Source organism: Giraffa tippelskirchi, chromosome 9, assembly GCF_054371585.1.
Source record: "Giraffa tippelskirchi isolate mGirTip1 chromosome 9, T2T-mGirTip1v1.2.pri, whole genome shotgun sequence".
In the NCBI taxonomy this organism is placed as follows: Eukaryota; Metazoa; Chordata; class Mammalia; order Artiodactyla; family Giraffidae; genus Giraffa; species Giraffa tippelskirchi.
Genome location: NC_137283.1, coordinates 117,885,367 through 117,897,663, shown reverse-complemented (window position 1 = coordinate 117,897,663; position 12,297 = coordinate 117,885,367). Strand labels below are relative to the sequence as shown.

Sequence of the window (12,297 nt, the reverse complement as noted above, 5' to 3'; positions counted from 1 at the left end):
TGTGGTTTCCATCAAGAAACACTGCTGTGGCTCTTCATCTGTATGCACCACTGAAAAATATTTTTACCATTGATTTTCCTCTGGCATTGATCTACCACCTGACGCCATCAATAATGAGGTTTGTCGGCTGATTTCTTAGGCTGTCTGGAATTTTTTTTTTTCCTGGCAGAAGAGGAGCTGGTAATAATACAGGAAGAAAGGTTGATACATTGAACTTGGGATATTGCAACCAAACTATCTACTCCACTAAGCCCTTCTTTCTAGCCCTTCTTCCTCTCTCACTGTTCACCTTTCACTTTATTACTTGATAGGAAGTCTTCCTTCAGGTGGGCCTCCTGAATGTTGCTATTTTTTAGTTTAGTATGCATTCAAATGCAAATTGAATGGGACAGTTATCTGTAGTAAAGTGTTTTCCTGATGCTGAAGGAAAGCTTTTTCTTTTGCGTCCCTTAAAAATTTGGAGGCATCTAAAAAGCTGATTCAACTCAAGTACTTAGTGAGAAACCAATTCTGTAGACTGTGCCACTTTCATTTATTGAAGTTAGCCCATGTTTGGGCCTAAAGGGAGAATTTTCTGAAACACATGTCTATTTCACTGTGGCAGAATGCTTCCCTTTACAAAGCAATAATATGGGGAAAAAAGTAGAAAGTAGACAGTCAGCATTCCCACATCCCTTGTAAAATGAAATGAAAATGCAGATACCCTTCTGTCAAGGTCCTGATCCTGGACAAAATTATATACCAAAATTTGACAAAGCACGTTCTGGGAGATATATATTCATTATTATGCATGAACTTAACTAAATATTGATCACTCTGAGAGGAACAGATGGAAACAGCTATTTTTCTGGATCCCAGCTATTGAATTATGAGAGGTCAGGGGGAAAAATTTTTCATTGATAGGTCAAAACAAAATAATTCAAGAAATAAGAAAGAATACAATTTTATGTATAATATATCTGGTTGAAAAAAATTGTCTCTTTCATTGCCTCCATACATTTTTAAAGATTTCTTACCGTAACAGATAACTTGAATTGACAACTTATGTTAGGCAAAAAAATTCCTAGTATTTTATCAGGAATGCATATAACAACTATTTCAATTAATTATATGTATTTTTCTATGAAAAGATTTTTCATGCATTCATTTTATCTTTTAATTAGTTATAAACTTAACAGCTTAACATTTGTTTGAACTGTGTACATATGTAAAATTCAGGTATATTTATACGTAATGTATATTTGCATTATATTTACATATGATAGATACTCCCTGAATTGCAAGGCCCACAAACTACTGTATGCTGTGGCCCTGATCTACTCAGAATCAGAACGTTGGAGTCATTTGGATTCCCTGGTAGCTCAGATGATAAAGGACCTGCCTGCAACGCAGGAGACCCAGGTTTGGTGCCTGGATTGCAAAGATCCTCTGGAGAAGGGAATGGCTACCCACTCCAGTATTCTTGCCTGGAGAATTCCATGGACAGAGGAACCTGGAGGGCTACATAGGGTCCACAGGGTCGCAAAGAGTTGGACACAACTGAGCAACTAACACTTTCACTTTAAGTATTTAAATATTTGATTTCATTAAAGACTGCTAGATTACTCTCTAGACCAGCATTACCCTCCTACCAACACTTAATACTTTCTATTCTCTAGTTTGAGGCAGTATTTAATGTTATCTTTCTGGTATTTACCATTCATATGAGCCTTTGCTATGTGGTCCTCTCATACTTGAAGTTACTGGTTTTCTCTGATGTTAGAACCCAATCACATTTTATTTTCCCCAGGGTTTCTCACAGTTTTCATAATAGGCTTTAGGATCCATCACCATCCCTATTGTCTCCTGGGTTAGGTTTAGAGAAAGAAAATTGCGCTACCGAGCTAATTCCAGATCACTGGTTTTTGGCAACATGCAACTGTCCAAAGTGTGTGTGTGTGTGTGTGTACACAAATATTAAATTTAAATCTGCTTGAGTGATCTGATTTTTTTATTCAAGATGTAGTTTTGCTTCCAGGAGTCACCTTTTTTGACTGTTCTGCATATCTTCCCCTCCTTGTGGGTGTCCTTAGATGTATCATTTTCTTCTGTCAAAATATAGTGTTACAGGTCCAACAGCTAAGATGCGATAAGCACCATCAATTCCATAAATAAAGACTGACATAGCAGCCAGATATTTTGCTAACTGACAATCCCCTCTCAAGATAACATAAAAGAGTTTCTCTGCTCCTTATGTACAGAAAGACTAAGCTCTCCTTAGCTTCCGCTGAAGAAAATAATTAGTGTTCTTTTTTATCATCTTCCCAGCTGCATGGTGATCGGGTTGATCAGGTTGTCTTTGCAAGGATGCCCTGTCAGTTTTTTCATAGGTTTGCAGATTGTCAAGACCAAACAACAGTCAGAGGAGAGTCAATTTAAGAGGGAATGTACAATATGGTCAAATACTGAAGTAATTAAAAAAAAAATCTGAGAACTGAAAAAAAAAACAAAAAACCTTTAAAGTTTGAAATGTTGGAGGAGGTTCATGATATTTTGTTGTAGTAATGTAACACATCAGGAAAAAAGCAATAACAAGGCTAAGGATTTAGAAACTGCTAATGAGAATTGTTCTTCCTAGGAAATCTCTAAGATGATACGCACATATGAAAAATGCAGATGGCTCAAGGTAGACACAGGGTCAGGGGTCAAGAGATGTTTTTAATTTCACTGATTGGGCATCTTGAATATGCTTATTCATATTCAATGGAGCTAGGAGAGAGAGTATTTGAGAGAGTATTTGAAAATACTGAAGTGGGTAGCCTATCCCTTCTCCAGGAGATCTGCCCAACCCAGGGATAGAACAGGGGTCTCCTGCATTGCAGGCAGATTCTTTACCAGCGGAGCTACCAGGGAAACCCATTTGAAAATACAGGAGAGAGGAAATGCCAAAGATACATAGTTCTGGGGTTAGTGGGAAGGATATTATAACTAAGGTAAACATCTTGAACAGAATAAAGGACACTTCTAAGGCAGCTGGAAAAGAGGTCAGAGTGAGTAAAACTCCAAAGAAATTTTGGGAATTCCCTAGTGGGCCAGTGGTTAAGACTCCATGCTCTCATTGCCAAGGACCCAGGTTCAGAGAACTAACATCCCACAAGCTACGAGGTGTGGGGGAAAAAAAAAAACAAATTTGTAGATATAGGGGCAAGAAATTAAGGATATTATGTACTGTCTCTTTTCTCAGTAAAGTATGAGGCAGGATCACTGGCAAAGAGAAATGGTTTGAAATGGGAGAAACAATGATGTTCTGGCACTGGCTAGCTTGGGCCGTGTGTGCATGCTTGCTTAGTCACTTCAGCTGATTCTTTGCGACCTTATGGACTGTAGCCCACCAGGCTCCTCTGTCCATGGGGATTCACCAGGCAGAAGTACTGGAGTGGGTTACCATGCTCTGCTCCAGGGGACCTTCCTGACCCAGGGATTGAACTTGTGTCTCTTACGTCTGCCTCATTGGCATTCAGGTTCTCTATCACTGGTGCCACTTGGGAAGCCATAGCATGGGCTAGCAAGAGCTAAATGCTGAGTTTTCAGGAATTTTGTTATGAGTCAGTTGTAAAAATTGCCATTATTACAGCACAAACTACATACATTTACAGTTGAATTATAGTAAAGCAAAGGTAATAAATCCTTAACATTCATCATTTCCTTTCTATTTCTGTGCTCCTCATGTTATTTTTATATATTGTATCTGAATCCAGGTACAGTAATGTATCTAGCACTTAAAAGATGTGCTACTGACAACATTGCTCTTCACTCTGCTTTTAGTGGCATTGTTGCTCCCTTAAAATGAACCTTGATGGAAGTATCTGTGACTTGAAGATCAGAAATGCTACAAATCAGGGCTTTTTATTTTTTTTAAGTTTGTTTTGTTTTGCAAAGAGCTGTTGATTAAACACGTACTGGCAAACCACTAGGTAAAGTTTTTGAGGCTAATGGTAACTATCTTGAATGACTATTCTGAGTACCAAACAGGTGACTACTGCTGCTGCTGCTGCTGCTAAGTCGCTTCAGTCATGTCCAACTCTGTGCGACCCCATAGACAGCAGCCCACCAGGCTCCCCCGTCCCTGGGATTCTCCAGGCAACAACACGGGAGTGAGTTGCCATTTCCTTCTCCAATGCATGAAAGTGAAAAGTGAAAGTGAAGTCTCTCAGTCATGTCCAACTCTTAGCAACCCCCTGGACTGTAGCCCACCAGGCCCCTCCGTCCGCAGGATTTTCCAGGCAAGAATACTGGAGTGGGGTGCCATTGTCTTCTCTGAAACAAGTGACTACTAATGGGTAAAGGACAGCCATAGCTGCTTTGGCCAAGCAGAAATTAGGGACGATGTTTGTAAAAAGTCTATCCCACGAGCCTCCCAAGTCTGGAAACAGCAAAAGTGTTGGGTTGAATTCTTTGGGTGGAGGTGTGGGACTGGTTAAACTGGACCATCTTGAGGCCAGTTATAGAGAGCAGGGCACTTAGGGTGAGCTAATATACTGGGGGAAAAGGGTAGGGGTGTGGAGTCAGAAACCTAAAGTCCAGTTGTAGCTGAAATGATGCAGAGGAAAAGTAAAATGGATGCAGAATTGTTATCAGAGAGTGAGACTTAGGAATTTATTATCTCATAGAAAGCCATTTCCAGAGCCTGGGTGTGCTGGTGCTTGAGTTTGCTCAAGTTATCATGATTGTAGATGTAGTGCAATTAGAAAAAGAGTTACCAGTTCAGGTTGTTGGATGAACTGATCACATGGGTTGAAGGTACTAGTGATGATGGCAGGAATTGGGGTGAAGAATTTAGAGTTACGTAGGCATTAGAGTAGAGAAATGAGGATGCTGTGGGTGGTGGAGTGGAGAGATGTGGTGAACTGAATCAAAAAGCTCTGGAATTCCTCGTGACAAGGAAAATCATTCAGTGAGAATGTCTTCTGTGGAAATACACAGATGGGGCTAATTTACCAGCCACTGTCATTCTTAAACAATAGCTGCACTGGGTATAAACAGTGTATCAGAATGCACAAGGAATAGTATTCTTAATGTAAAAAGATTTTTTATGGTTTGAGAAATATAATTTGCTTAAAATTCTATAGCATTTCTGGTGAAACATATGCAGTTGTGCTAATGGGTTGGGGACAGTCACAAGGAAGTCTGTTTCTAAAAAGATTTACTTTTTATAACCTACTTCTTCCAGGTCACTGCAGAGGGACTTTTTTTTTTTTTCACTTTTGCATGTTCATAAACAATTAACACAATATCCCCACTTATTTTTTCTCTCAAATTCTTAAACATTGAATTCTTGGTATTGCAGTATATTCTCCAGGATTTATTTTAGTATTTATTTTGTTTCATTCCCTTTACTGTTCCCATTAGGTGTCATTTTTCCCTTTCCATCTGTAGTAAGGGTGTCATATTAAGCCGTATAGAGCTTAAGCTTTCAATTTTACCTTTCATTTTTTGATACAAAGAGTATATATAAAGTATCACTTTATCCTTTAGTGTTGCATCCTCTTGTAGCAGTTTTAGCTATTATTTTTGCCAGTGTTTTGAAAGTAGGCACTTAGCACATGTTTCTTGATGTATTTTTCAAGATATAGGTGACATCACTGAATAGGCATATTTATAATAATAAAATTTCCCAAAACTTCTGTCTAAATCTCATGCTTGTTGCTACTCAACTGGGAATCAAAACCCAACAGTATAACAACAGGTTATTCTCTTTCTACATTTTCTCATTCATTATAAACATAGCCATTGTTTTAACAAGGGCCAATGGCTTAACCCAAAGGATTGATCTGGGACCCTTTGACTGGTCAATGCATGGATATCAAGGACATTTATCCCTCAAATCTCATTAGCAAAGCGTTTCTTACAGAAGGCTATGCAAAGGAGAAGAAAAGCAACCTTGAGAGAGAGTTTATGTGTGTGTGTATGAATTTATAAGAAACGATCTCTCTTTTATACCCACACACTCAGTTGTTTTTATTGTTTAGTTGCTAAGTCACGTCTGACTCTTTGCAACCCCATGGACTGCAGCCTGCAAGGCTCCTCTGTCCATGGGATTTCCCAGGCAAGAATACTGGAGTGGGTTGCCATTTCCTTCTCCAGAGGATCTTCCCAACCCAGAGATCCAGCCCATGTCTCTTCTGTGTTTACTGAGCCACCAGGGCAGTCCACTCAGTATCTCCATGAAAACTCCATTTTATTCTCTACCTGAAGGTGCACATGGAAGTTGATTATTTAGTCATTCATTTTTCTATGTAGTTTTGTTTAATCTTTTGCCATTGCTATCTGAAAATGGTGAGAGTTTTGATAAGCCACTAGAGAGAAGTAAGTAGCCTTCAAAGTCCTGACCAAGTCTGTGTGAGGGATTTGGGAAACACAGGCATCAACAAAGTGCCAGAGGCTTGAAGGGTGAAGAGTGGTTTCATCTTCATAACTATGGGAGGGTGTTTGATGTAGTGAAAAGATATCAGATTTGGACCCCCACAGTCGTGAGTTTCGGAGAAGGCAGTGGCACCCCACCCCAGTACCCTTGCCTGGAAAATCCCATGGACGGAGGGGCCTGGTGGACTGCAGTCCAGGGGGTCGCTAAGAGTTGGACACGACTGAAGCGACTTAGCAGCAGCAGCAGCAGCAGTAGCAGCAGTCATGAGCTTTAACTTAACTTCACCTTACTTAGTGATTTTTAGAAAGCTATTTAATATATCTAAATCTCAGACAAGATCTATAACTTGGGAATATTGACATATGTCTTAACCGTTTTGAAAAGAATAATAGGAAGTGTTCTCTTAAAAATCCTTGCAATTCACCTGGCACAGAGTAGGCTTCAGTAAATAGAAGTCGCCACATCTCTGATACCCTGAAAGTGAAAAAAAGAAGTGTTGCTTTGCAATGATCTATCAAGATGCTAAAACATTGTAGTATCTCTACCTATACCTGTAATTTCTAAAATTTCAATTAGATTTCCAATATAAAAAGTCTAAGAACAGGATAAGTGGTTAATGTTTCCAAATCAGATTTCTTAAAAACTCATAGAAATTTTAAGAAATACCTTCATTGAAAACAATAAACAATTGGTGAAAAAGAAAAATTGTGGAAATGATAGTCTCTAATATTCTATCACAACTGAATTTATAAATTATTTTTTCTTATGGAAAATTTGCTGCTTTATTCTTACCTCTGGGAAAATATTATCTTCATCAAATGATTCAACTACAGGATTTTATTTTTAAATCTTAGATTTTTTAAACTGCAAAACATTATCATTTTTATTCTTAATAACTGAATAAATATATTGATCTGGGCTTGTTCTTTGCTAGATTAAAATCTTAATGAGACACAATAAAATGTTTCCTTCTCATTTCAACAACTTGTTAAGATAATCATTGTATACAGTTGGTCAGTTTGTTTGATGTTACTGAAATTATTCACTAAATGTTATAATTTCTCTTATGTTTACTCTCCATCAAATAATACTTTGATATTAGTATTTATTACTGAAATTTACACATAAACATTATTTGAGTAGAGAAAACTATACACATTAATTTTCTAGTAAAGTAAATCTTAATTGAAAATTTGGGGTTTCATCTTATTTTTGTTCAGAAATGAGAATTAATTACAGTGTTCTAGGAAAATTTACTATAGTCTATATAACTAAACTGGCTGTTAGAAACCAGACCTGTTTGTTTTCTATGTCTTGCACTGACAATTACAAAATGACATAAATTCTGGATTTATTTAAAATACATAATATATAATCCTCCTGTGTCAAGATTATCTGTGTTATAAATAGGCGTGTGTCCACAAATGTAAACTTTTAAATAAAAAATGGCTGATTTTCACAAGTAAAAACAATAGTAAATAGTAATTGGATGAAATTTCTTTTAAACATATGAAATAACCATGTTATAGCTTTGCTAAAGACTGTTCATTTCTGTTCATGGTGTTTTAGAAAGTCTAAGCTTCTTTAACAGAAAACAGTCTTTTACAAAAGTATCTAATCCTATCCTAGCATCGGTTGCTAGGAGAACATTTGATGCAAATTAATCAGTAAACATCTAGCAGCCAGCTACCTGAAGAGAAGGGGAGGGGGACAGACTTAGAAGCTGGCCAGCAGGGAAACTGCTGATGGGAAAATGACTGTCGAGGGTTTTTTATACACACCAGCAGCATCACACTGTGATATGAATTTTTTTCTCTATCATTCTTCTAGGTAAGGAGGAGAAAAGAAAGCAGGGATAACTGAAAAGATAAATGGGGTCTTGCCAGTGAAGGTGAGCTTGATTTTTTTTCTATTGAACTTTGCCCAGACAACAATGATTAGATTAACTAAATGATTAATAACAAATGAAAATCAGTAAGAATAGAGTAGGATACATAGTCCTGCCTAGATATTTGTATTTAAATTTTACTCTCCATCTATCATGTATCCTATTTGAAAATAACATTTCTATAAATGAGGGCAAAAGAGTTCGTGTGTGAAAAAGGATCTTCCTTACCTAAAATTTCATCAGAAACAAGGTCCAAGAATACGTTAGAGAGGATAAAGGACAGTTAACCATTTTAAAATGAAAATGATGCTTTAAAATATCAACAAAATGAGAAATAAATTTTTTTTCTTAAATTTTAATGGAATTTAGTTGTGTCCCACAGAGAGATTTATGTCATTGATCAATATTCATATCCATAGAAGCAAAATGTCAGTCTTACTAAAGTTGAAGAAGTTTATACATCAGGAAATAGTTATCTTGGTTTACTGAACTGAATTATTTCCTAATCTCTAGTCTTTTCAAACAGCTTTTTTTTTATATACTACTGAAGAAAACCAAAATCTGAAATTGAATTTATAAAATGTTTACTTTGTAATGAATATGAGAACATAGGTGCTTTATGTTTAGAAACAATTATCTACGGGCCTATATAGAGACATACTATCCTATAAAATCTGCAAAGGAATTAAAATAGCGAAAAATATGTCTATTAGTTTTATGTAAATGTATCTAAATACTTTTTAAAATAAGAACAAATTTGGGGTAGAGAGTTTATTACTTTACACAAAAAATAAATCTTTAAAAATTTTCTATAATAAGGAAATTTATATTATTTCTCTTTTAATGCTTTCCACATACCCATATTAAAATTATGCCATGTATTTCAATCATGACCCAAGATTAAAAGTCAGGAATTCTGCTAAAAATTTTGCCACACAAGGTCTAAAATGTTGAAAAAGATTATTTTCTCTTCTGTACAAAATTATGATGTGTTCGATAAGTTTAACTTTCTGCTGCACTTTAAAACTATTTGACAATAGCTTATATAGAATATTATCTTATTTCCTTTCTTTCATTCTTCTTATACAGTCCAGGATAAATAAATCTACCAATATACAAAGCAGAAAAAAGTAAAATTGAATGGTTTCTAGGGGCTTTGAACCTTGAAGTGAGAGGTTAGGCCCTGACCTCAAAGGTATTACCATCTGCTTTCAGAGTTAAAACAAATGCAAGAAACAGAAAGTCAAGATGATACACTTTTGGTGTGAATTGTGTTCTAGAGAAGCTTGCAAACAAGGGCGTTGGCAACATCTATAGGAAGCAAGGTAGGCTCCACAGAAAGGGTGAACTTGAATGGAAGCTGAAAAATGAGGGGAAGTTGGAGGCACCCAGAAAGCCTTAGAGTTACAATATGTAGTTCAATTAAGTGTTGAGTAAGCAACCAATATCAACTTATTCAACTTTGCAAATGATGTTGAAGATGATATTTTTTTGCAAATGATATTCATATTGTTTGTTATAATCACATAGCATATTATCTCATAGAGCTGTTACACAGAAAAATTAACTAGATAATTATTGTTTGTGATTAATAAAAGTATAATGTGTGTGTTAAAATATATTAATTTTACGTGTAGGAAGGTCCAAGGTTATGAAAGTACTATCCACACAGACACAAACAGTTTGGAATAAAAGGTAATGTAATAAGGGATTTTTAATAATCCTTTATTAAATAGCTATTTATTTACCTGAATTTGTTTCAAAAGTAAACAATGTTATTACTATTGTTTCAAAATACTTGCACGAAAGATATAAAAAGTTGAAAAACTATAGCATCCAACAAAAATATGAAGTAAAAATATTAAGCTAAAATTCTTTAATCTCAACATATTAATGTCTTGAGAATATAATGAATCTACATATATAGTGTATGTGGAACATTTATTTTACTTATTCTTTTTCTTAAGGGAAACGTATATCAGTACATCACCTTAGTGCTCTAAATTCTCATATTTGATTATGTGAAAGAGGCCCATAATGAGTGGTTATAATTTGGTTTAAAAATAATTGCTTACATGAAAGTTGTCTACTGAATGCTTGTAATAACCATGTAAAGCTCATCTTTATTTTAATGCCAACTTCTGTATGCTGGTCTGCCTCACAAGCACTACTTCAGTTTTTCCAAACCTAGACTCCCCTGTGTTTATCCTTCCTTAAGTGATCTCATAGTAGTCAGTGATATCACATTTTACCCAGTTGTGCAAGACAGCTCTTAGACATCACACTTGGCCATCATCTCTGAGAACCATTTGATCTCCCATTTCTATAACATAGATTCTGTACTATTCCCATAATTTTTCTGATTTCAAGCCTGTGATGGTTAATTTTATGTGTCAATTTGACTGAGCCAAAAGGTGTCCTGGACATTTGGCTGAACGTTATTCTGGGTATATCTCTGAGAGTGTTTCTGGATGGAATAAACGTTGAATCAGTAAAGTGAGTAAAACAGATTTCCCTCCCTAATGTGGGTGGGCCTTATCCGATTATGGAAGTCTGAATACAATTAAAAGACTGTAAAAGACTGATCCTTCCAAGAGTAAGAAGGAATTCTTACCTTGCTGCTTTCTGACTAATGTGTTTTTGTTTTTTCTGTCTTTGGATTCAAACTGAAACACAAGCTCTTCCTGGGTCTCAGGTCTATTGGCCTCTGAACTGGAACTACATTCAAGGTTCTCCTGAGTCTCTAGCTTGTCAACTGCAGGTTACATCCTTAGTTCAGTTTCTCGGGAGAATTCTGACTAACACAAAGTCTCTGGCACTTTTCTCTTCTTGGATTTTGTAGTATTCACTTATTTTTCTGTCGATTTTCTCACCCTTTCCATATATCTAGCATATACTCGCCACAATTATATTTCTCAAATGGAAATTTCTCTGGCCTTTTCCTTGGTTAAAATTCTCCTTGGCTCCTCATCCATTTCAAGATAAAACACAGCTGCTTACATACCAAATAAAGAACCTCAATGATCCAGGCCAGCATTGTTTACCCCAGGCTTTTCCTTCCTTCCAGTAAAACTGAAAAACTTCCAATTTTCTGAGCTGAGATGCTGCATCTTTACGTGTTCTCTCAGTCTACATATACTGTCACTTCTTTCACTTGCCTAGTGTCCTCTAAGCCCCGTGCCTCCTTAACACTTGGACCATGCATTTCTTTCTAGAAACCTCCTCTTAGTTCATTTTCCTCGCATCTAGTTGATTTCATCTTTTATAGCAAGAGGTTGTAATAGTTGATCATTCACATCAATATTTCAGATGAAATGATAAAGTCCTTGAGGTGAGGAAAATACACCTATGTACTCCCATGGCTGATTCATGTCAGTTCAGTTCAGTTCAGTCGCTCAGTCTTGTCTGACTCTTTGCGACCCCATGGACTGCAGCATGCCAGGCCTCCCTGTCCATTACCAACTCTTGGAATTTACTCAAACTCATGTCCTTTGATTCGGTGATGCTATCCAACCATCTCATCCTCTGTCGGCCCCTTCTCCTGCCATCAATATATGGAAAAAACCACAACCATATTGTAATTAGCCTCCAATTAATTAATTAAAAAAAAAAATCTTTTACTTGGTACCCAACACAGAAAAGAGCACATAGTGGGTATTCATTAAAATTTCACTGAATAAGTGAATGAACGAATCTCATCCATATCAATTAAATTTAATTTTTAACACACACTTTCATATTTAACATAAGTCATTTCGGAAATGTTTCTAATTCTGAATTCAGTTTTCTCTTATTTTTTATACTTTTAATTTACCATGCCACATCCACCCCATTCTGTGTGTCCAGAGGCTGACATTTAACTTCATTAATGGGCTCTCCAGCTGCCTGATGTAAGATTAGGGTCAACAGTAGTAGGTACACGCAAAAGGTTAGAGGACAAAAGTGGAGGGAGATTGGGGATTTAGTCCCATTGCACCCTTCCAAACATGGCAGTGGGTGCATTCTC

The 12,297-nt window shown here is 36.4% G+C and overlaps 1 protein-coding gene across 1 annotated transcript in view; it reads left to right on the top strand.

Moving 5' to 3' along the window:
- Positions 1-11,924, top strand: part of LOC145521610 (uncharacterized) — a 361,851-nt gene extending 349,927 nt beyond the window's left edge. Inside the window, exons 10-11 of the mRNA XM_081530353.1 lie at positions 8,234-8,294; positions 9,507-11,924. The gene's annotated coding sequence lies outside the window, so the exon portion shown is untranslated. The remainder of the gene's footprint in view (positions 1-8,233; positions 8,295-9,506) is intronic.
- Positions 11,925-12,297: the final 373 nt, after the last annotated feature.